This window comes from Nicotiana tomentosiformis, chromosome 2, assembly GCF_000390325.3.
Source record: "Nicotiana tomentosiformis chromosome 2, ASM39032v3, whole genome shotgun sequence".
NCBI lineage: Eukaryota > Viridiplantae > Streptophyta > Magnoliopsida > Solanales > Solanaceae > Nicotiana > Nicotiana tomentosiformis.
The window spans coordinates 5,100,223-5,127,151 of NC_090813.1; the positions used below are offsets into that span (position 1 = coordinate 5,100,223).

General features: G+C 39.4%; 1 long non-coding RNA gene across 1 annotated transcript; it reads left to right on the top strand.

Moving 5' to 3' along the window:
• The first annotated feature begins 11,033 nt into the window (after positions 1-11,033).
• LOC104106561 (uncharacterized) lies at positions 11,034-13,122 on the top strand. The gene is made up of 2 exons (XR_688605.4): positions 11,034-11,322; positions 12,028-13,122. It is a non-coding gene; the product is annotated as an uncharacterized lncRNA (long non-coding RNA).
• Positions 13,123-26,929: the final 13,807 nt, after the last annotated feature.

Genomic DNA, 26,929 nt, shown 5'->3' on the forward strand with positions numbered 1-26,929 from the left:
AAAGCAAAATGGTATCTCAACAGTGCATGTTCCAATCACATGAAGGGTGACAAAAGATTATTCAAGGAAGTTACAAAAATAAATTGAAGAAATATTAGATTTGATGATGATTCAAAAGGAAAAATTGTTGGTACCGGAATAATTTCATTCAACAACAATTGTGATATCACAGAAGTTTATCTAGTGGATGGACTCAACTACTATTTACTATTGGTGTTTACCGGACGGGCTGGACCAGGCTGGACATGGAAAAAAAATACCCCGTCCAGTTAGTGGGCTGGGATTCCGGGCTGGTAGTGGGCTGGGATATTCTGGATTTTGGTGGGCCCGTTCGGGTTCGGACTTATCGGGTCCAAATCGGTCCAATTTCTTTTTTAGTGTATTATATTTTCTTGTTCAATGTAATTGTTACTTAAGTGTTTGCAAACTTTTAAATTATAAAATAAGTATTTTAAGGCATAAAATTAAACTTTAAAACTTTAAAGTTTAAAGTTTTAAATTTAAAATTTGAATTTTAAAATTTGAAAATTGAAATTAGGTGGCTACATAAAATTATTTAATAAGACCAATATGTAAGGATCAAACTTCAAAGGCTTTCATTTTATATTTTCATTGCATAATAATACTTCAAATTAACTTGTCTTATGAACTAACACATTAAACTTAAATAAGTCTAACAAATTCAAAATAACCCAAATTGTCTCAAATCAACTTAAATACGAATTCCCCTCCTTAAACCAGCTGTGCCCTCCCACTTTTGATGAACATTACAGACTCGACCACAGTTCTTGCACTCTTCTTTGCGAACTTCTTCATTTTATTCTACTACCTCAAAGTGTTCCCAAATATGTGAACACACTCTAGAAGTACGGGGCATGATTTAACTTAAACCTAACAAAAATAGTAACCACACTTCACTTAATAATTGTAATTTTGTAGTGGCTACCGTAAATAATTGATAAAACTTGAAATATTAATTAATTGAGAACTTGAGAGCAATAAGCAATTCAATAATAAAAAGGAAATTGAGAGAGAATTAGAGTAGAAGAAGAGACCAAGTTGTGAAAAAAATAAAGAAGAGGGGGGCTATTTATAGTTATTAAAAGGCTAAAAATATAATTTATCAATTATTGGGGGGGTGGGGCTATTTTAATAAGGGGATAGGTCGAAATGGCTAAAAGTACAAAAAATAGCCATTGCCCAACGGTCATTTTTTATTTTGACTGGTCAGAATTTTAAAAAATATTTACAACATAAACCGAGTTGGACCGGGCTGGAAAGGTTAGCGGGCTAGCCAGGTTCCGGTGCACCGGTAGCCAAAAGGCCCAACCCCGTCCGGCACAACCCCCCTACCCTAGCCAACCCGTCTCACACCTTACCGAACCGGGCTGACCTGGTCTGAACAGGGTCGAATCGGGTTGTTAGTGAGCCGGCCCGGCCCGATTAACACCCTTAGGGGTCCTTTGGTAGCCGGTTAGAGAGAAGTTATCCATGTATTAAAACTAGGATAACTTTATACATTGTTTGATTAAAATAAGGGGGAAAAATAATCTCCACATAGAAGCTAGCATAAGTTATATAATGTTTGGTTATTTTTTCCTCTTTTCCACATAAAATGTAGCATTGCTAATACAATATTTGGTTCATGTTTTTCTTTTCCGCATAACTAATACATGTATAAGTTACAAGGGAATCTATGTATTATTTATGCAGGGTAGAAGGTGGAATAACTTATATATGTATTAGTAATACTTGTATTGAAACACAAAATGACAAGAATACCCTTTATTCAAACTTGTATTTTTTTGTTTAAAAATATATATTTAAACTATACTAATAATTTTAATAAAATAAAGTAATCTAATAATAAATAACACTCACATTATATTTATATTATTAATCCTTATATAACTACCGCATAACTAATCCCCACATAACTAATCCATGCATAACTAATCCCAACATAACTCAACCTTGCATAACCTATCCCTGCATAACTAATACATGCATAACTAATCCATGCATTACTTATTCCAGCATAACTAATATATGTATAACTAATACCTGCAAAACTCTAACCGGCAACCAAACGACTCCTTACTATTTACTAAGCATAAGCCAACTATGTGACTTTGGATATGAAGTGAAATTCAAAAAAAACAGGATGTGCCATCGAAGATGAATCAGGTAAAATTATTCTATCGGGAAAAAGGTATGGCAACTTTTATATTCTAAACTGCATTGAAAATTTAGACAGTCATATTTGTCTAGCATCCATCTCTGATGACCCTTGACTTTGGCATAAGAAATTTGGGCATGCTAGTATGCACTTGATCGAAAAACTGTCCAGACATGACTTAGTTATTGGTCTTCCAAAACTTATTTTTTCTTGAAATCATATTTGTGATGCATATCAACTTGATAAGCAAACCAGAACTTCTTTTAAATCCAAAGATATTGTCTCTACAACTAAGTCTTTACAATTATTGCATATGGATCTATTTGGCCCCACTATTACAACTAGCATTCGTGGAAAACGACATGCATATGTTATTGTTGATGATTACTCACGTTTTACATGGCAAATATTTTTAGCTCATAAATATGAAGCTCTAAAGAATTTTGAGATCTTCTGCAAAAAGGTTGAAAGAGAAAAAAGTTATCTCATCTCAACCATACAAAGAGATCACGGTGGAGAATTTGAAAGTAGATCATTTGAAGATTTCTGCAATGAACAATGTCACACCCATATCTTCCCATCTCCAAGACCGCCTCAACAGAACGGGTAGTTGAGCGAAAAATCGAACTCACTAAGACATGGCCAGAACAATGATAATGGAACACTCTCTGCCAAATCACTTCTAGGCAGAAGCAGTTAGCACAACATGTGATATTCTCAACAGAACCCTCATTCAACCTATCTTGAAGAAAACTACATATAAGTTATGGAAAGTCAAGAGACCAAACATTAGTTATTTCCATCCATTTGGAAGTAAATGTGTTGTTCACAATAATGGTAAGGACAATCCTGGTAAGTTTGACCCGAGAAGTGATGAAGGTATATTTCTTGGTTATTCCAATGATAGTAGATCATTCAGAGTATATAATAAGCACACCTTATGACTAGAAGAATCAGTTCATGTTATATTTGATGATATTAACCCTTTGGCCGAGAAAGGAACTATTGTAGGTGATGAAGACTCAAATCAAGACTTACCCAATGCTGGTAAAAATTAAAAAACAAATGATTCTACAGACAACTGCAGTGAACCTCCAAAGCAAACTAATAATTCTGTCAGCCAACATGTTAAAGATCAGAATGAGTCAACTACTCTGCAGGTGGAAACAATTCCAAATGAATGGAAAAGTGAACCTGAATATCCTCAAAAGTTTATTATCGTAAATCCAAACGATGGAATGAAAACAAGAAGAACTCTCAAGAAAAAAGGCAAACATTGCCTTAATATCTCAGCTGGAACCAAAGAAGGTAGATAAAGCCTTAAAAGATCCTAGTTGGATACAAGTTGCGTAGGAAGAACTTAACCAATTTGAAAAAAATCAAGTGTGGAAATTAGTATCCAAGACAGCAAATATTACAATCATTGAAACCAAAGGGATATTCAGAAACAAATTGAATGAGGATGGCAAAATGGTTAGAAATAAAGCAATACTGATTGCCCAAGGTTATTCACAACATGAAGGAGTCGACTATGATGAGACTTTTTCAGCGGTAGCTCGGTTAGAATCAATTCGTATATTGCTTGCATATGCCTATTTTAAAGGTTTTAAATTATTTCAAATGGATGTTAAAAGTGCTTTTTTAGATGGTTCATTCATGAGGAGGTCTATGTAAAACAGCCTCCCGGATTTGAAAATTTAAAATTTCCTTATCATGTATTTAAGGTGACTAAAGCTCTTTATAGACTCAAGCAAGCACCTTAAGCGTGGTACGATAGATTGAACTCATTTTTTAATGATCATGGATTCTCAAGAGGTAAGATTGATACCACTCTCTTCATCAAAAGATCATCATCATGTAATATCATTATCCAAATCTATGTTGATGATATTTATTTGAAAGTACTAATCCTGATTTGTGCAAGAAATTTTCAAACCTCGTGCAAACTCAGTTTGACTTACATTATTCCTTAGGCTTCAAATACATCAATCAGAAAAGAGCACTCTCACATGTCCGACCAAATACACCAAAGAGCTGATTCAAAAATTCAGAATGAGCAATGAAAAGTTTCTTGGAACACCTATGAGCCTATCTACTACTCTTGACAAGGACACAGAAGGAAAGCAGTAGATAAATCTAAATATCGTGGAATGATTGATTCATTACTTTATTTAACTGCCAGTCGACCTGATATTATGTTTAGTGTGTGTAAATGTGCCAAGTTCCAATCCTTTCCTAAAGAATCTCATTTGACTGCAGTCAAACAAATAATTAGATATCTTATTGGAACTACCTCTCATGGACTATTATATCCCCATTCTAACAATTTTAAGCTTGAAGGATTTTCAGATTGTCACGACCCAAATCTCAACATGCCATGATGGCACCTATCACCGTACTAGGTAAGCCGACAATCATAAATAACTACATATTTTGAGTTAAAAGCATGATGAAATAAGTTAAACAATAAAAAATCTCATAATAACCGATAAGGATAACTGCGACTCAAATACAAAAATCGCAAAGTCCGGGTGTCACTGAGTACATGAGCTACTAAATAACAACATAGTCAAAACTTCTAATACAACTGTCTAGAAAGATAGAACAATACTAAATAAACTGAAAAGAAGGAGAGTCGAAGTCTGCGGACGTCAAGCAGCTACCTCAAAAGTCTCCAAGCAGGAAATGCTCCAAGTCTAGCAACCACCGGGTCTAGATGTACCTAGATCTACACATGAAGTGCAGAGTGTAGTAAAAGTACAACTGACCTAATGTACTCAATAAGAAAAAGGACTAACCTTGGGCTAAAAGCAATGACTAGCTCAGAAAGGTACAGTCCAAATCCAGATAATAACAGTACAAGTATAATAGAGAGATGACAGTAATACTCAGAGAAATCTCATAATCAGTTTATACGTAGTACTGAAATGTAGATATGCTTTCAAATTCAACAATTAAGCTCAATATCGGTAAAATATCCAAGTATAGCTAGCATGAGGAATGTTAAATCTTTATATCTACATAAATCAATATGCATGCGAAATCCAATGCATCACAATGATACTCTCATGCACCCACACTCTCAGAGTACTCAATCGGACTATCTCAACTCTCACTCATCACACTCAACCACTCAGCATTATACGGTACCTGCACTCACTACTGGTATGTCAGACTTCGAAGGGGTGGATCCTGCCCAAGTGCTAATAAAACCTATTGCGGCATGCAACATGATCCCATCATGAATCAATATAACCTGATGTGGCGTGCATCCTGATCCCATCATGAATCAGTAAAATCTGTTGCGGCGTGCAACCCGATCCCATCAATATCACTCACAATCAGTCCTTCGTCCTCAACTCAGTCATCAATCTCTGCAGTCTCTCGGGCTCACAAATCTCATGTCAATCAGCCCAAATAGTGATACATGATGTAACAATAAATGATAACAGAGATTGGGATATGATATGTAAATGATGAATGTGACTGAGTACATAATTTCAACTTAGGCAAATAACTCAATAGCAGAAATGACCTCGGTGGGTCCCAACAATACAAGCATATAGCCTAAACATGATTTCTAACATGGATCACAGCTTAATTTCTCTAACACGTAGGGATTACATGAATAACAACAAGATTTGATAACTACAAAGTACCATGACAATCGAGTCACAATTACCATGGTGCACGCCCACACGCCCGTCACCTAGCATGTGCTTCACCTCAAAACCAACTACATAACACATAGTTCAGGGATTCATACCCTCAGTACCAAGTTTAGAAGTGTTACTTACCTCAAACCGCACAAATCCCTACTCCAACAAGCCCTTGTCTCGTGAATCGACCTCTGAATGAATCAAATCTAGCCACAAACAACTTAAACAATCAATACAAGCTATAGGAATCAATTCCATACGATAAAGCTAAGTTCTTTAACCAAAGTCAAAAAGTCAACCCAAAACGTTAACCCCGGGACCACGTCTCGGAATCTGATAAAATTTAAAAAAATCCGAATACCAATTCAATAACGAGTTCAACCATACAAAAATTACTCAATTCCGATATCAAATCGACCTTCAAATCCTCAAATTATAGTCCATGAAGTTTCACAAATGTTTCCCAATTTTTCCAACACAAAACACGAATTAAATGGTAAAACTAATGAAAGATTCATGTATAATAACCAAATCCGAGTTAGAATCACTTACCCTAATCAACTCCTTGAAAATCCCTTCAAGAATCACCCAAAACCGAGGTCTCTAGCTCAAAATATGAAAAATGTGTCCAAACCCTCTATTTTGAGATTTAATATATGCTGCCCAGATGTCCTTCTTCGCGAACATGGAAAGAGCCTCGCATTCACGAAGAACAAATCCTCCACTGCCAAAAGTTCCTCTTACGCGAACGCGTTGACCAAACGACCCCAAGCTTCATGAACGCGTAAGCTAATACATGAAGTCCCCTTAGCCTACCTCTCTTCTTCGCGAACGCAGCTCCCTGCTAGCGATCGCGATGCACAGCCTCACCAATCCTTCGCGAACGCGGCCCCCTCTACATAACGCGAAAGGCAAAAACCTCCTGCAGTATATTTTCACTATGCGAATGCGACCCCTGTGTCGCGAACGCGAATAATCCCACACTAGATATCATATCAGTTGCTCAAACATGAAGAACATAGTCTGAAACTTATCCGAAATACCCCTGGGGCCCCTGGGACCCCATCCAAACATACAAAGACATCCTAAAACATCATACAAAATTAGTTGAATCCTGAAATCACATCAAACAACATCAAAAACACAAAGCGCACCCCAATTCAAGCCTAATAAACTATTGAACTTTCAACTTCTAAAACCAATGTCGAAACACACCAAATCAACTCTGATTCCTCAAATTTTGCACACAAGTCACAAATGACAGAACGGACCTATTACAACTTCCGAAACCTAAATCCGAGCCCGTTAACCATAAAGTCAACTCTCGATCAAACTTCTCAACTCTCCAAACTCCAACTTTTCCAGCTTTCGCCAATTCAAGCCAAAATCACCTACAGACCTCCAAACAGGGGCGGAGCTATGATAGAGGGTGCGGGTTCGGAAGAACCCAGTGAATTTTTTTGAGACCCTGTATTTGTATTGAAAATTTTACTGATTCTATATAAATATATCATGCCGAACCCAGTAACAAAAGGGCTCTAGGTTCAATGGTAAGAGTTCTGGGTTTGCTTGGAGGAGGCACAGGTTCGAATCACGTTGAAAGCAGTGAGCTATTTTGTTGTTTTTTACAATTTTTCTTTTTAAGAAAGCACAAATTAAACGATATCGTAATTCCAAAATAACTCCAAAGTCCAAACGACACTTTGCCTTCCTTTAAACTAATATTTATACTTTTTAATAAATAAAACACAAAACCTTTTTTTTTCTTTCTAATAAACAAATCCTTCTCTAAACAAAAACACGTCTTCTCATCTTCTCAATCCCAAATCAAAAACGCTAGGGTTCTGCCTCTGTTGATCGTTGGCGCTGCCACCACAATCGATAGGATCCAGACACCTTCAACTCTCACTGTGTATCAATGTATGCTCTTTCTCCCTTAGAAGTTAGGCCCTTCTTCCTTCTTCAATTCTTCTTTCCTGATTTTTTTCTTTCATGTTTTCCTCTTATATTTTATATTTGATAATTTATACAAAATATTATTTTTAATTTTTGATTCTAGTGTTGTCCTACATTTTGAACTTCATTCTCTTTGTCAATTTGTGCTTTGGTTCTTTTCAAAAGTTTAAACTTGGAGTCTCTGATAAGCCGGCAGACAAAGTATGTGGTTGTTGTCCTACTTTCTTATTTTTAGTTTCTTAGTGAGACCATTTTGCATTCACATGGAGTGGCCTTATACCCTTATTAAGAAGAAAACTTTCATATGTAGTCAGGGCGGAGCTACAGTAGAAGAAAACCTGGTGACCTTTTCCAAGACCCTATATATATAATTTAGAACCCATACACTTCAAATACTAGCTCGCATCGGCCTCCAAATCAATATCCAGATACACTCTTAAGTCCAAAATCACCATACGAAGCTATCGGAACCATCAAAACTCCATTCCGAATTCATTTACACATAAGTCAATATCCGGTTAACTCTTTCAACCTTGGGACTAAGTGTCCCAATTCATTCTGAAACATCTTCGGAACCAAACCAACCACCCCAGCAAGTCATATAACAACAAATGAACATAAAATAAGAAATAAATGGGGGAGCGGGGCTACAATACTCAAAACAACCGGCCAGGTCATTACATTCTCCCCCTCTTAAACAGACGTTCATCCTCGAACAGGTCTAGAATCATACCTGGAGTCTCAAATTGGTGTGGATAGCTGCTCCACATCTCCCGTTCGGTCTCCCAAGTAGCCTCCTCAGCCGGCTGACCTCTCCACTGCACCTTCATTGAAGTTATATTTTTTGACCTCAACTTTCGAACCTGCCGATCCAAAATGGCCATTGGCTCCACATCATAAGTCAAATCCCCATCTAACTGAACCGTACTGAAGTTCAAAACATGATACGGATCACCGAAATACTTCCGGAGCATGGAAACATGAAACACTGGATGAACACTCGATAGACTAAGTGGCAATGCAAGCATGTAAGCCACTTCTCCAATCCTCTCAAGCACCTCAAAAGGGCCAATATACCGAGGGCTCAACTTGCCCTTCTTCTCGAACCTCATAGCATACTTTATGGGTGACACGCTGAGCAATAATTTCTCTCCCACCATGTACGCAACATCACTAACCTTCCGATAAGCGTAACTCTTCTGTCTAAATTGTGCCTTATGAAGCCGATCCTGAATCAACTTAACCTTTTCCAAAGCATCCTGAACCAAGTTAATACCTAATAGCCTAGCCTCACCCAGCTCAAACCAACCAACTGGAGACCGACACTGCTTCCCATACAAGGCCTCATACGGAGCCATCTGAATACTCGATTGGTAGCTGTTGTTGTAGGAAAACTCTACAATCGGTAGAAACCGATCCCAAGAACCCCCGAAATCCATGACACAAGCGTGTAGCATATCCAATGGTGTGCTCGGACTGTCCGTCCATCTGAGGGTGGAATGTTGTACTCAACTCAACCCTTGTGCCTAAATCTCGTTGCACTACTCTCCAAAACTACGATGTGAATTGTGTGCCCCGGTCTAAAATAATGGACACCGGCACACCGTGAAGGCGAACAATCTCGCGAATATAGATCTCAGCCAACCGCTATAAAGAATAGGTAGTCCCAACTGGAATAAAATATGCGGACTTAGTCAACTGCTCCACAATCACCCAAATAGCATCAAATTATTTCAAAGACTGTAGGAGCCCAACTATGAAGTCTATGGTGACACACTCATATTTTCACTCAGGAATCTCAAGACTCTGAAGCAAATTGCATGGTCTCTGATGCTCGTACTTCACCTGCTGACAATTCAAACATTGAGCTACGAACTCCACTATGTCTTTCTTCATTCTCCTCCACCAATAGTGCTGCGTCAAGTCCTGATACATCTTTGCGGCACCTGGATGAATGTAATACCGCAAACGGTGGGCCTTCTCAAAAATCAACTCACATAACTCATCCACATTGGGCACACAAATCCGACCATGCATCCGCATCACCCCATCATCCCCAATAGAAATCTCCTTGGCATCACCGTGCCGAACCGTGTCCTTAAGGACAAGCAAATGGGCGTCTTCATATTGACGCTCTATGATGCGATCATATAAGGAATACCGAGAAACCACACAAGATATAACCCGACTAGGCTCCGAAACCTCCAACCTCACAAACTAATTGGCCAAGGCCTGGACATTTGATGTAAGTAGTCTCTCACCAACAGGAATATATGCAAGTCTACCCATGCTCACCGCCTTCCTACTCAAGGCATCAGTCACTACATTGGCCTTCCCGAAATGATACAAAATGGTAATATCATAGTCTTTTAACAGCTCTAACCATCTCTGTTGCCTCAAATTTAGATCTTTTTGTTTGAACAAATATTGAAGACTCCCATGATCTGTAAATACCTTACAAGACACACCGTAGAGATAATACCTCCAAATCTTCAATGCATAAACGATGGCTGCCAACTCCAAATCATGAACAGGGTATTTCTTCTTATGAGGCTTCAACTGGAGTGAAGCATAAGCAATCACTCTACCCTCCTACATCAAGACACACCCAATACCAATCCGAGAAGCATTACAATACACTATATAATAACCCGATGCTGAAGGCAAAACCAGAACTGAAGTTGTGGTCAAGCCAGACTTGAGCTTCCGAAAGCTCTTCTCACACTCATCAGATCACCTAAATGGAGCACCATTTTGATTCCTTGGTCCTTGGTCAATGAGTTGTTCTTGATTGTGCAACTTTTGATTCAATCTTTCAATATAAGTACATTGGTTACTCTGCTCTATTCAAAAACTCTTGGTCTGATGATTTTGAGGTCTCGTTTGACCAGGCTAAGAAGTGCATTGCTAAATCTTCTTCTGACTCCTAACCAAACTAATTAATGCCCAGTGATATAAATTTTGAAAATTGTGTTCTTGCTCATATAGTTGCTACCACTATTCCCCCTAAAACAATATCCTTAAGGAGTGGGTTCTTTCTAGGTAGAGGGGTAAAATGGAAGGTCAGTGTGGAAATTTTATCTTGGGTAATGTGAGAATTAATAACTCGAAAAATTATATCATTGATGTGCATTAACTATAATACAAGTACCCCTGTTTATAACTATACACAATACCTATAATACTTCTATTCCAAGTAGGACTATGCTTATTTACATAACAACTAACTAGTACTCCTCCTCAAGACGGTGCATATATTTTCTACTCTATCTCAAAGAGACACCTTTTTAGTCTACTGCCTTTTTACCAAGAACAAAGCGAAAGATAAGGGCACGGAAGATATGCCTGAGTGCATCAAACAACTCTTGGAGGAGAACAAAGGCAGCATACCAGATGAGTTGCCTATCCGTCTACCACCGAGGCAGTAGATAGACCATCAAAATGAGTTGGAAAGAAAACTGTCCTCTTGGGTAATCAATTTTATGATTGAGAATGTTGATGATCTCTCAATTATTCCTTATCTGTATGGTAATCACTCGTCTTCTTGAAGTACACAACATATCTTTCTTAAACTTTTCCTGTCTCACCATCACTAAGTGTTACAACTCTAGAGCTTTTGCTAGCATAAGCTATGTTGTTATCGATGGGTTCTGGGTAAAGAAACAAGAATATGAACCTAAAGTTGTCCCGTCCAGTTCCAAAGTTAATTTTTGTCTCATTCGACCTAGTATGCATGGCCCAGACCTCTTGGAAAACTTATCCAGTATTGATGAAAAACTGTCTGTCATCAAAGATTTGCTCTCCACCACTCAGACCACGGTTGGCTAAATCCACGATATTCAAAAGAGATGGAATTTGACGTGTCCAAGGTTTTTGTCATGCTTCAAAAGAATGCAGAAGATGTTGTGGGAGCTTTCAAAGAGGTCCACGATCGAATTGATGGAATTTATGTCACTATGAATGCTAGCTTCTATCGTCTTAAAGATGACATCTGCAATATTTTAACCTATTTTCTTTGTCACTAGTATGTCTTGATTTGGTGTTTCAAACAATTATTTTTGGACGGGTGATCCAGTCAACTACATGTAATATTTAGGAAAATTATCTGAATATTGCTGCATGAACTAGTTAAACTAGTTAAATATTATTGCTATTTGTTATTTTATCTGTGATTTCTCTATGCTTTTTGATTGATGCCAAAAAGGGGAGAAAATAATAGCTATTTTGTTATAGCTAGCAGGAGTTCACTAACTAAGGGGGAGCAGCCAAAGTGGATTGACTCAAGAAGAGCTACCAAAAGAAGAGACTAGCTCTTTTGTGCTAACTCAGAGGGAGCAGCCAAAGTCAACTGACTCAAGAAGAGCTACCAAAGTCGACAAGTCGACTATATCAAGAAGATCTACCAAAGTCGACTACTCTTGAGTAACTAATTCAAGGGGAGTAACCAAATTTAACTGCACTTCAGAGAAGTTGACAGGAGTTCTAAAACAGGGAAGTTGAATTGCTTCTATGCTATTCTTATGTTATTTTGTCATCAAAAAAAAGGGGAAGATTATTATATCTTTGTTTCAATGATAAAAAATAACATTATCTTGTAGGAATCCAAAATAAAAAGAAGATTCAACGCAAGAAAGCAAGGCGGAAAGAAGGAAACGGATAGCATCAATCAAGTGAAGAAGGAAAAGGGAAGTATCAGTTAAGTGAAGGGAGACCAAATTCGTGCAGATTTTTACGGGATAAGAAGATCTTCAATCAGCAGTCAATCAGCAAAATCATCTCCAGAAGAAAAGAAACAAGACTTTATCAAGAAGTCAATCAAATCTGAAGATCCGCATGAATACCAATCACATGCTTGATTGGAAAGCAATCAATCTTCACGCGTGTATCAAGGGTCAGTTGGTATTAAGCTCCATCCTTATTCTTGGAAGGAATCATTCGAGATTCACTCCAAGGATCAATTCCTTTGAGTTGCCAATATCTCATCAATCAAGTCCATTGTCACAATCTATAGTCGAAGATCCGGAAGGAGAATATATACTTTTGTATGACCAACTTCGAGCTCTTTGTTATACTCTAAACAAGTATTGTAATGTCGATTTGATTTACTGTGTAATTACTGGAGAGAAGAAAGAGAGAAAAATAGTGGTGAGACATTGTATCAAAAAAATTGAGAATTTACTTAGTTTAAGAAAGCACTTGGTGTGTTCTTAACTCATATACACAAGTGTACAAAGAATTTCAAGGAGTTTCGAGAACTCTCTGTCAACCCAAGGGGACTGGATTAGGATTTACATTGAATCTGAACCAATATAAAAATATCCGATGTCATTTAGTTTTCTGCACTTTACATTCTGCACTTACTATTTAATTTTGATCGAACCTCTAGTCTACTAATTGATAAACTAGTCGACTATCAAGCTAAAACAAAAAAAGGGCTACAATTCAACCCCACTCTTATACTTTCACAGTAGGCCCAAACTCACTTCTTGTGGACCTTGGAACTTCAAACAATCGTGATAGGCCCGTGATAATGCCTTGGGGCTTGTCTTAAATCTTAAATATAGGCCCACCTGACTAGTTATCCCAACTTAACACCACGTATCCCCAATTCAAATGAAACTCATCAACTAAACACTTGAGCATAATAGTACTGGTGAATCACGACTGGTCATTGTCTAATTCTAAATATATAACCATTAATTAGAAAAACAAATAGCTAAGCAATGTATTGTTTCAGAAATCCTAATTAACAAACTTAATACTAACATGTAAATTAAGTTCAACAGCTAAACGATCATGATGAATTGAAACTCTGATAAATTAATTAGGTAATTAGAGGAAATCGATGATTGAACATAGAAAAACCTGACATACAATTCAGAGATAAAAAATTATTTCAATATGTAAAAAAAGGGAAGAGAAAGGATTGGATTTTATCTAAAACAATCGTAGCTAACCGAATAAGATCAAGTTCTGACTAGCAGGGGTCATGTTCACATAAGCACTGCTCGGATTTCAAAATACAACCAATGCTACAAGTGAACATGGCCATTGAGAGCCGGAAAACTAAATTAAATGGATAGTTCCATGGATTCTGGCTGGTCAACGGTGAGTTTTTGCAAAAGTGAGGCCAAACCTGATGAAGGTTGCCTACGTATCTCGCCGAATTGTGAGAATTAGACCCATGTAATTCGATCAGTTTCCGCCCACACGAATCTTTTTTTGAAAATCTCTATCTACTTTTCAATACCTTTTGAGGAAAAATTTGACACACTTTGATTTTTCAACACAAGAATTTCATGAAAACCGGGTGAATTTTACTCACTTATTTTTCTTCTTTTCTTCCCGTTATTCAAGATAGCTAGTCAATATGCAAGTCCACTAAATAATGTACAAGTAGCACGTAAGATGCACTTTATGGTCTTTAAAAATAGGTACACATGCTCCAGACAGATCCAACTCCTATGCTGAGTTCCCAAAAATCAAATACATGTGATGCAGACAAGCATTCCTACTAGGAATCTGGCATGTGGTTTGTTTTTCTAGGTTTAAATTTTAAAGGGAAAGGTGTCTAGAGTTACTAACTCGAGCCGAGGGGCGACGTACCGGGAGCATAGAAGTCTACCCGACTTTGTAACTGATCTGATCCTGTCCTAAATGTCTGTGACTTTTCTAACAGAAAAGGGGTACGCATACGTGCGCCCCAATAGATTTAGAAGACTAATAGGGAGAAGCGTAAGAAGACAATTTATATAATTCATGTAATATCAAAGCAGTAAGTGAGCGGCAATTAGTACATTAGTCCCAAGAACATAATAATACGCAAACGGTAAAAGCCAAGTATAAATTACACTACAAGCTTGAATTCTGAACCCTGAACCAAAGATTTTGTGTTTGATCCGCAATGGAATCGTCAAAGCTGTCACACCTCCTTTTTTTGGGACTGAAAGGAGTTCTTTCAATTGAAGTGACATTATTTGAGAAAGATTTATTTTATTATTTTTAATGAGCCGCCACTTGGAATTAAGTAATTTTGGTGTTTCATGTCACCAATTTATTAATCCCTAATCAAGGAAAGTTTTGACACCAGATATGGTCTCAAACACATAATACTGTGTAAGGAATTCTATTGATCGGGAGAAGGTGTAAGGAACTCCCCGAGAACCTTGGTTCTAATATGACCGCTTAATAAATTTACACTTAGCTTAAACTAACTCAGAATATTTTATGTCTTAAGGATTTTATGAATTTTTGCCATTACTCCGCTTTTGTTTTGCTTTATTTATTGAGTTATAGAATTTACCTTGAACAAGTCACGCATACGTGCACTTGTCGTGTTTGTGTGGTAAAGATCATGTTACGTGTACATATTCATGATTAATAACACTTATTATTATTATTAAAAGAATTAATTTATAAAGTCGCGCGAAAGCACAGTTGGATTTTTTATTTTATGGATTATAGCTATGTTGTACGAACGTGCACATAGCAACGATAGTTGATTTAATTTAATCGCACTTAAAATCATACTAGCGTGTTTATGAGTAATTTTGTAACGACCCGACCAGTCGTTTTGAGCTATAGCATGTCATTCTGTGGTTTGAACCTCGAGTAGCTTCACATTATTCATTATGACTCGTGTATGTGATTGGTTTCGATTTTCGAGACGTTCAGAGTTGATTCGGAAGAATAATTTTGAATTCGGAAGCTTTAAGTTGGGAAAGTTAACTAATGTTTGACTTTTGAGTAAACAACCTCGAAATCGGGATTTAAAGATTCCAATAGGTTCGTAAGGTGATTTTAGACTTGTGTGTATGTTCGGGTTGAGTATCGGGTAGTCCGAGAGCAATTCGGCGCTTATTGTCCAAAATTTGCATTTTGAAGGTCTTTGAATTTGCTAAGTTTGAATTGGAGTGAACTTTATTGTTATCGGATTCCAATTGGTATTCCAAGCCTTGGTACAGGTTCTTGTTGTCATATTGGACTTGTGTGTGAAATATGGTTCCATTCCGAGGTGTTTAAGAGTGATTCGGATACTTGAGTTGCATACTAGTTATGTTTCCGAAAATGAGTTGACCAAGGTCAAATAGTGGACTTAACGATCTCAGATTCATGATTTAAAATTTTCAACAGATTTGTATGATGATTTTGAACTTGTTCGCAAGTTTTGGTTAGGTTCCGATGAGTTTCGGATGGGTTTGGGTTGTGTCGCGCTTTTATTTGATGTTTCGGCGTCATTTCTTTTGGCATAAAGGGTACCATATTTAGAAAAAGACCTTTGATATGTGATTAGATCAAACCATTATATCTATATCGTACTTATAGAACCATATCAACAAGAATCATCGAATTCTGAGGTCGTACGAGAGAGTTATACCCATTTCCTTGTCGGGAAAGATTGCTGGTTTGTGGTGTGAATTTTTGTTCTCGCGAAAGCTAGAGAGATCCCGCGAATGCGAAGAAGGAATTCTGGGTTGATCGGTCAATACAAAAAATTTCTCTTTGCGAACGAGAGATGTCTCGCAAAGGCAAAGAACAAAAATCACATGGGCAGTGTTTTAAAATGGCAAACCGAGCATTTTAGTGTTTTGAGCATATCTTGAGTTCGAGAGATCCGTTTGAGGTGATTTTTGCGGGTTGTTCTCGTCTAAATAAGGGGGTAAATATCTAACCTTTATTTTTATATTTTCCCTTGATTATTTTCGTTGCTTAGTATTTTTATCTGTGTTTGAATTGTAGAAATTGGGATTTTAAGCCCCAAAGTAGAGAAATAGTAAATCCTTGATTTATGTGTCAATTCGAGGATGAAAGTGGATAATTTTTTGGATATAGACAATATAAGTTATGGATAATATTTATTTTTGATAATTTTCGAAAGCCAGGCACGCGGGCCTATGATTGATTTTTGTTGGCTTTTCGTGCGAGGTTGAGAATTGTTTTTAAATGATAAATTTTAAGTTTTTGAGTATGTTTTGATTGGGTTGCATGTTGTTTGGCTAGTTTTGGATCGTTTGGCATTGTGAGGAGTTAGAAAGGCGTTGGAGCCGGTTATCAAATTTCGGAGCAAGGTAAGTCTCCTATCTAAACTTGTGAGGGGGAAGTTATCCCGTAAGTATTATATTTGTTATGTGTTATATGTTGTAGGAGCTACGCACGTATGAGGTGAGTATCCGTACGTAAGCTAGAATTCATGATTAGGTCCGGGTAAACTTAGACTCACGCCATGCTTTAATTACAACAATTGAGTTATCCTTACCTATTTAATTGCTTTAATTTATATTTAACCTGAGACTAGACTTGCGTAGAGTATCAGACTTGCTATTTTAGATATTTGACGAGCTACTTGATTAGCGGTGAAAAATTGTACTTCCCCTATGGATTTCTCCCGCGTTGTGCTTAATCATCGAAAAGTTTTCTAGAATTTCATAACTCACACGTATATTCGTGAGTGGGGTCAAGGACCCGTTAAAGTTTCATCTTCTAATAGGATCTGGTCATTCTCCTCGGTAAGATTATTGTAATACACTCTTACGGGATCGGGCCGCTCGTCTGACAGGATATTGTAACACACTCTTATGGGATCGAGTCGCTCGCCTCGGCAGAATCGTGCAAAATATTTGATAAGAATTCAGTGTACCCGTGAGTTTTTCTGACTTGAGATGTGACGTTTTATATGGTGTTGGCCATTATGTATTCCATTCGAGGTAGTATTCGATTATTAAGGACCTCGTGTTTATTCTTCTGTTAAAGATCGCATTATGCACTTATATATGTTTTGTTGTTTTACCTGTTATGCCTCATATCTGTTTACTTTCATTATACCCGATTTATTGTACCACTAGTAAGTGTCGATGTAGACCCGTCATTATTATTTCTCTGTGGTTAGGCTAGATACTTACTGGATATGCATTAATTTATGTACTCATGCTACACTTCTGCACTAATTGTGCAGGTGTTGAGACATGTATTTTTAGTGGTCATCTTGGCGCATAGACATAGTTGTTGAGGGAACTTTATGGTGAGTTACATTCTATTCTATGATCCGCAGCACACGGAGTCTCTATCATGTTCATTTATTTTATCATGTCTATTTTACATTCCAGACAGATGTTGTACTAGTATTGTACTCCCTAATAGATGCTCATGTACTATAACACCAAATTTTGGGGATTTAGATTTTGCTCATGGTTGTATTCTATTATGATTTTGGGATTATATTTTGGCCACATTCGAATATTTAAAATAATAACATCTATACTTTTAATGAAAAGGAACAAACTTTCACTCTTTATTTCTTTAATTATTTTGAAGTGTATTTTGGATTTACTATGGACGTATGGATTTAATCATTGGCTTGCCTAATAGTAGCGTTGGGCGCCATCACAACCTACGGTGGGTTTTGGGTCGTGACAGTTTGGTATCAGAGCACTTGGTTCATTTAGGTCTCACGAGTCATGAGCAAGTCTAGTAGAGTCTTGCAGATCGGTACAGAGACGTCTGTACTTATCTTCAAGAGGCTACAGGGCTTTTAGGAAGAACTTTCCTTTCTTGATTCCTTGCCGTGCGATTTGATTTTGGTTAAATCTTATGTCTTCAGTTCGTTCCTACTCATTCGAACACGATGTTGAACACTCGATATCAGTTGGGCATCGAGAAGTTGTGATGGTGCTACAGGTGAGTTGCAAGAATTTTTCCCCTACGTTATGAGGGCAAACTATTGTCGTTGCCTCGTAGTAGGGTGTTTAGTCATTTCAGTCCAGTGTTGGTGTTACCCACGAATTCAGGGCTATACAAAGTATATTATGATGATCATGTGTTGTCATCACGCAGTATTGGTATGAACGGTAGGGTATTTGCTTTTGCATTGCGACAGTGAGTGCTTCAGGAGAAGGGTTGTTCGGTTTGTGATTGGAAGATTCGGCATTAAACTCCAGCGCATGAGATGCAATTGGGCCAGGGATGTTCTAGTTTTGGTTAAAGGAGTAGAAAGTTTTGACATCTCCGAACTTGGTGGAATTCTTGTTTGTGTTGTGGTGTCGTCATCTTATTTGAACGCACTAAGGCTCATCGTTATGATAGTCTTCATTTGTCTGCCTTTGGGGCATAGTGTTATGAAATAGTACCTAAGAAACAATTATCGGAGACGACGATGTGTTGCGACTTCAGAATCGAATCAGAGTTTCCAGTGTTGATGGTACGATAGAGATGATCCCTGAGGTGGATTCTATACTTAGGGATTATGAATGTGACGAAAAGGGGCTTGATCGGAATGTAGGAAAATGTGAATATTTGATTATCGTTTTGGAATGCAATATGGCTTCGAGTTTTAAACATATTATTGGACCTATGATTGATGTTAATAAATAGATAGATTCTTATGGCTGGCGGATGAGTGTGGACCCAAGGAGATTGACTGATTTAATAATGGATATAACTATGGCAATGTCATTAGGGATGCAAATATGAGGTTACACAGGTGGGTTATCTCCTATGAGAAGGTTAGGGATTACATAATTTCTCGTAAAGTTCCTATGAAGAGTTCTACTTTATATCCAACATGAAACATCTATTACGATATGGGCTTGGATCGCGTGAAGAAGAGGGTGTGACTATTAAGAGGTTGAGAATGTGTTTGGGGCCAGTAATTTATGGCGTTTTATGATTAGTACAATAAGAGCTTATGAGAAATTTCACTGAGTAACGGTGTGAGGTCAGGGTAACTAGGGGGAGAAGTCATTGTGGGTCCTTGAGTTTAGCCAAGGACTGAATGTCTAAAGCTAGTGGCCTCTCCTCCGCTGAAATGAATGCAAAACTACCCATACTCTCCGCCTTTCTGCTCAAGGCACCTGCAACTACATTCGCCTAGCCCGGATGATAAAGGATGGTAATATCATAATCCTTTAGTAACTCAAGCCACATGCGCTGCCTCAAATTGAGAGCCCTCTGCTTGAACAAATGTTGCAAGCTGCAATGATCGGTGTAAACCTCACAGGATACCTCATAAAGATAATGCCTCCAAATTTAAGTGCATGAAATATCGTGGCCAACTCCAAATCATGAAAAGGTTAATTCTTCTCATAGGGCTTCAGCTGACGTGAAGCATATGCAATAACTCGCCCTTCCTGCATCAATACACAACCCAGACCAACGCGTAAAGCGTCGCAATACACAATATACATCCCTGAACGGGAAGGCAACACTAACACTGGTGCTGAAGTCAATGCGGTTTTGAGCTTCTGAAAGCTTGCCTCACAATCATCGGACCATAAGAATGGAGCACTCTTCTGGGTCAATCTAGTCAAAGGTGACGCAATAGATGAGAAGCCCTCCACAAACTTACGATAATAACCTGCTAACCCCAGGAAGCTCCTGATCTCAGCCGTTGTGGTAGGACGAGGCCAACACTGAACTGCCTCGATCTTTTAGGGGTCTAACCTAATGCCCTCACCTGATACAACATGCCCCAAGAATTCCACAGAATCCAACATAGCATACAGCTTCTACTCTCGCAAGGTCTGCAGCACCACCCTCAAATGCTGCTCGTGCACCTCCATACTACATACGTAGATCAAAATGTCATCAATGAAGACAATGACAAGTGAATTAATGAATGGTATGAACACCCGGTTCATCAAATCCATAAATGCCACCGGGGCGTTAGTCAAGTCGAAGGACATCACTAGAAACTCATAATGGCCATATCTAGTCCAAAAAACCGTCTTAGGAACATCCGAATCCCAAATCTTCAACTGATGGTGTCAAGACCTGGTGTCACATGTGTATGAGCGCTAGTAGATTATACATAACTCTAACTACTGTCTGAAATGAAAATAGAGACTCTAGGTGCTGCTGAACGGCTCAGAAAGCTGTTCACCACTAGGCCTCCGGGTAACAGGGATGCGCGTCGGTATGATCGCCAGATGCACAGGCCTCAGATCATGCACGGTTAGTGCAGAAGTATAGCGTGAGTACATAAAAACATGTACCCAATAAGTATCAAGTCTAACCTCGAAGAAGTAGTGATGAGGGGTCTACATCGACACTTACTATGGGCTAACAATAAAAATACATAAGCTCTAAATTAGCATGGGTTATGTAAATAACAATAATAACACAATAACGAGCGAAAAATATATATAGCCTTTTCACAGATAATAAATCCCAAATAAATTCCTATCTTTGCAAAATTTCAACCTCTCAAGCCATGAAATGATATCAAATAAATAATTAAACTCCAAGTATTATCATGCACGATTATGCCGAGGTCGTACGGCCCGATCCAGAATAACGTGTACACTGCCAAGGGTCGTGCGGCATGAACCATAGATGCATCTATCTACTGCCGAGGCATTCGTCTTGCTCCACAAGAAGAGAGGATAATTTATAAACATTTGGCTTAAAAGTTATTACAATGCTAATACACAATATAACACAATTTCCATTAACAGTCAAGTAATCCGCTCAAAATTCAAGTAATTGAAATACGGTCTTTTACAATTCCTCTAAAGAGTTCCAATATAATTTAGGCACTTTAATTAACAAGTAGGGTGCAAACATTACAAATAACTTCTTATTTAGGTCCTAAACTACCCGGACATAAGCATAAATAGTAACTACGTACGGACTCTCGTCATCTCGTGCGTACGTAGCCCCCACAATTAGAGGTAAATATTAATTTAAATAACTTATGGGTAAATTCCCTCTTACAAGGTTAGGCAAGAGACTTACCTTGTCTCAAAGCTCGCTTTCCGTCCTCAAATTCACCCTAAAGCCTCAACTCGGTGTCGAAAAATCCGAAACTAGTCAAATATTGCATAAATTAATCAATACATGTTCAAAGGTTTATAATTTAACCATTAGAGTAATTACCCAACCCAAATTGGAAGATTCCTAAAATTGACCCCCGGGCCCACATGCCCGAATTTTGGAAATCTTTGAAGAAAATCATTACCCATAACCTTACGAACATAAATATATAATGTTCATCATATTCCATAATCATTTTCGTAGTTAAATTCTAGTTTTATCAAAACCTAGGTTTTTCATCTAAACCCATAATTTTCATAAATGTACATGTTAAAATCTATCCATAATCTATGCATTTTACTCACATTAGATAGAAATTACTTACCTCCAAATTGTTAGGTGAAAACCCCTCTCAAGAAGCTCCAACATCGCCCAAAGAATGAGAGAAATGGGTTAGAAATGGCTTAAGTCTCGTAATAAATGAAGCCTTCTGCCTCCAGGACTTTCGCATCTGCAGTCACTGGGCCGCATCTGCGGTACCGCTTCTGTAGAACAAGGTCTGCTTCTGCGGAATTCCTCAGGCCTAGCACTGGCCATTTCTACGAACGGGATACCGCTTTTGCGGATTGTCAAGCGCATCTGCGGCCCCATCGCACCTGCGAGCTAGGCATCGCAGAAGCGGCATGCGCATATTTCTATGCTTCTGCGGACCACTGTCCAAATGCTCCAAAGCCGCTTCTGCGGCCACAAGATCGCATCCACGGGCTCGCACCTGCTGCCATAAGCTCGCAGGTGCGGGCACACTAGAACTGGTGCACCAGCAGCCCTTTTGAGTCCTAATTCGATCCGTGCATGGTCCAGATTGCACTCGAGGCCCCCGAGGCCTCGTCCAAACATACCAACAAGTTCGTAAATATGAGACGGGATTTTTTTAACCCTCAAAATGCGAAAAACACCACCAAAACTAAGAATCACACCCCAAACCAAATCGAATCAACTTATGAACTTCAAGTTCTTCCAACTTGCTCCGAACGCGATGAAACATACCTAAACTATTTGGAATGATACCAAATTTTCTTGCAAGTCTTAAATCACCATACGGAAATATTTCCAGGCTCAAAATCCCAAACGGAGCTCGATAACACCAAAACCTACTCCAAACCAAATTTAAAGAACTTTTAAACCTTCAAACCAACTTTTAATATTAAGCGCCGAAATGCTCCCGGGTCATCCAAAACCCGATCCGAACACATTCCCAAGTCCAAAATCATCATATGAACCTATTGGGAACATCAAATCCTAGTTCCGAGGTTGTTTACTAAAAATATTGACTCAAGTAAAACTTAGCCCTTTTTAGCCAACATTAAGGAACCAAGTATTCCGATTTCAACCCGAACCCTTCCAAGCCCCAGACTAACCATCCCCGTGAGTCATAGAATAGTAAAAGCACATACGGGGAATCTTATTTAGGGGAATAGGGATCTAGAAAGCAAAACAATCAGTTGGGTCGTTACATTCTCCACCTCTTAAACAAACGTTCGTCCTCGATCAGGTCTAGAATCATACCTGAAGTGCTGAACGGGCATGATACCTCCGGAGCACAGACACGTGGAAAACCATATGAACTCCCGATAGACTGGGAGGCAAAGAAAGCTCATAAGCAACCTCCCCAACTCGTCTCAATACCTGAAATGGGCCTATAAACCTTGGGCTCAACTTGCCCTTCTTCCCGAACCTCATGATTCCCTTCATCGGTGAGACCTTCAAGAGAACCTTCTCGCCCACCATAAATGATAAATCACGTGCCTTTTGATCCGCGTAACTCTTTTGTCTGGACTGTACTGTGCGAAGTCACTCCTGAATCAACTTTACCTTTTCCAAGGTATCCTTTACCAAACCAGTACCATATAACTTAGCCTCGCCGGGCTCAAACCATCTGAAGGGCAAACGACATCGCCGACTATATAAAGCCTCAAATGGAGCCATCTTGATGCCAGATTGATAATTGTTGTTGTAAGAAAACTCGGCCAAAGGCAAAAATCGATCCCACTATCCTCCGAAGTCAATCACACATACTCTGAGCATATCCTCCAAATTCTGGATTGTTCGCTCCGACTGCCCATCGGTCTGCAGATGAAAGGCTGTGTTGAGCTCTACCCGAGTCCCCAACACACTCTGTACTGCCCTCCAAAAGTGTAAAGTAAACTGAGGGCCTCTATCTAATATGATGGAAACAGGCACCCCATGTAACCGAACAATATCCTGAATATAAATCTAGGCCAACCTCTCTGAAGAATACGTGGTCACCACCGGAATGAAGTGCGCTGACTTGGTCAACCTGTCGATAATGACCCAAATTGCATCAAACTTCCTCAAGGTCCGCGGCAACCCAACTACGAAGTCCAAAGTAATGCGCTCCCATTTCCACTCAGGTATAGTCATCTGCTGAAGTAGTCCACCTGGCCTCTGATACTCATACTTAACCTGCTGCAATTTAGGCACCTCGCTACATACTCAACTATGTCCTTCTTCATCTGTTGCCACCAATAATACTGCCTCGGGTTGCAATACATCTTTGTAGCACCTGGATAAATAGAATATCGAGAATTGTGTGCCTCCTCTATGATATTCTCCATCAAGCCATCAACATTAGGAACACATAGGCGACACTGGAGTCGTAGAATACCATCCTCACTGATAGTAACCTCCTTGGCACCTCCCTGCAGTACCGTCTCTCTAAGAGTCAACAAGTGCGGATCATCAAACTGGCGAGCCTTGATCTGCTCGAATAGTGAAGACTAGGCGACGTCGCATGCAAGAACTCAGCTGGGCACTAAAATATCCAGCCTCACAAGTCTGTTAGCCAAGGACTGAATGTCCAAAGCTAGTGGCATCTCCTCCGCTGAAATGAATGTTAAACTACCCACACTCTCCGCCTTTCTACTCAAGGCATCTGAAACTACATCCGCCTTGCTCGGATGATAAAGGATAGTAATATCATAATCCTTTAGTAACTCAAGCCACCTGCGCTGCCTCAAATTGAGATCCTACTACTTGAACAAATGATGCAAGCTGTGATGATCGGTATAAACCTTATAGGACACCCTATAAAGATAATGCCTCCAAATCTTAAGTGCATGAACAATCGCGGCCAACTCCAAATCGTGAACAAAGTAATTCTTCTCATGGGGCTTCAGCTGACATGAAGCATATGCAATAACTCGCCCCTCCGACATCAATACACAACCCAGACCAACGCGTGAAGCGTCGCAATACACAATATACATCCCTGAACCGGAAGGCAACACTAACGCTGGTGCTGAAGTCAATGCGGTCTTGAACTTCTAAAACCTTACCTCGCAATCATCGGACCATTGGAACGGAGCACCCTTCTGGGTCAATCTAGTCAAAGGTTCCGCAATAGATGAGAAGCCCTCCACAAACCGACGATAATAACCTGCTAACCCAAGGAAGCTTCTGATCTCAGCCGTTGTGGTAGGATGAGGCCAACTCTGAACTGCCTTGATCTTTTAGGGGTCTAACCTAATTCCCTCACCTGATACAACATACCCCAAGAATTCCACAGAATCCAGCATAGCATACAGCTTCTACTCTCGCAAGGTCTAAAGCACCACCCTCAAATGCTGCTCGTGCTCCTCCATGCTACACACGTAGATCAAAATGTCATCAATGAAGACAATGAAAAGTGAATCAATGTATGGCATGAACACCCGGTTCATCAAATCCATAAATGCCACCGGGGCATTAGTCAAGTCGAAGGACATCACTAGAAACTCATAATGGCCATATCTAGTCCGAAAAGTCATCTTAGGAACATCCGAATCCCGAATCTTCAACTGATGGTACCCCGATCTCAAGTGGATCTTAGAGAACACCCTGCAACTGGTCAAACAAATCATCAATACGCGGCAACGGGTACTTGTTCTTAAGGGTAATTTTGTTCGACTGGCGGTAATCAATACACACCCGCATAATCCCATCTTTCTTCTTCACAAATAACACTGACGCACCCTAAGGTGATACACTCGGTCTGACGAACCCCTTTGCTAGCAACTCTTCAAGTTGTTCCTTCAATTTCTTTAACTCTCTCGGAGCCATGCGGTATGGTGGAATAGATATAGGCTGGGTACCTGGAGCCAAGTCAATACAGAAATCAATATCACGATCTGGTGGCATGCTTGGAAGATTAGAGGGGAACACATTGGAGAACTCCCGGACCACATGCACTGAATCAATCGTCGGAGTCTCTATGGTCCTGAACATAAGCTAGATAATCCAAATAACACTTCTCGACCATGTGTCGAGATTTTAGAAAAGAAATAGCCCGACTAGATGCACTGACAGACGAACCCCTTTACTCCAGTCTAGTCAACTCTGGCATCGCCAAGGTAACGACCTTGGCATGGCAATAAAGAATGGCATGATATGTAGATAACAAGTCCATGCCCAGGAAGATCTCAAAGTCGGTCATTTCGAGCAACAGAAGATATGTTCTGTTCTCATAACCACAGAATGTAACAATGCAAGACCGATAGATCTGATCTATAACAACAAAATTGCCCACTGATGTGGACACATAAAAAGGAATACCCAAGGACTCACGAGGAACACCCAAGAAATGAGCAAACAAAGATGAAACAGATGAATATGTAGACCCTGGATCAAATAGTACCAAAGCATCCCTACTGCAGATAGAAATAATATATGTGATCACAGTATCTGAGGCCACTACATCTAGTCTGGACAGAAAAGCATAGAACCTAGCTGGAGCGCCACTTGACTGACCTCCACCTGGTTGGCCTCCACCTCTAGGACGGCCGCTACCCACCTGCCCTCTGCCTTTGGGTGGTCGGACGGCTGCTGGGACAGCTAGTGCTGGAATCATAGGATGCTGACCATGCTGCAATATCGTGCCCCGAAGCCTAGGGAAGAACCTCCGCACATGACTGAGATCCCCGCACTCGAAACAACCTCTCGGTACGGTGGACTGTTGACTATAAGTCTGACCCTGATGGCTTGAATACCCTCTGGAGGAACCCTGAATAGATGGTGGATAGTAAGAACTCTATGGCATGGCACTGAAATAAGGTCGCACTGGAGCACCCCGAGGAGGCGACGGTGCTGGATATGTGGGCTTGCTAGACTGACACCTCACAAACTAGCCTCTGCCCCCAGCCGGGGCACCTCTGAACTCTCCAGAATAATGAAACAGCTTATCCCTCATAGCCTGCTCCCGGCTACACTGATGTGCACCCTCGATTCTCCGAGCTATCTCCACAACTAGATCCTAAGAAGTCCCCATCTCAACCTCTCGGGCCATAGTGGCCTGAATACCGGAGTGCAAACCTGCAACAAACCTCTGCACTCT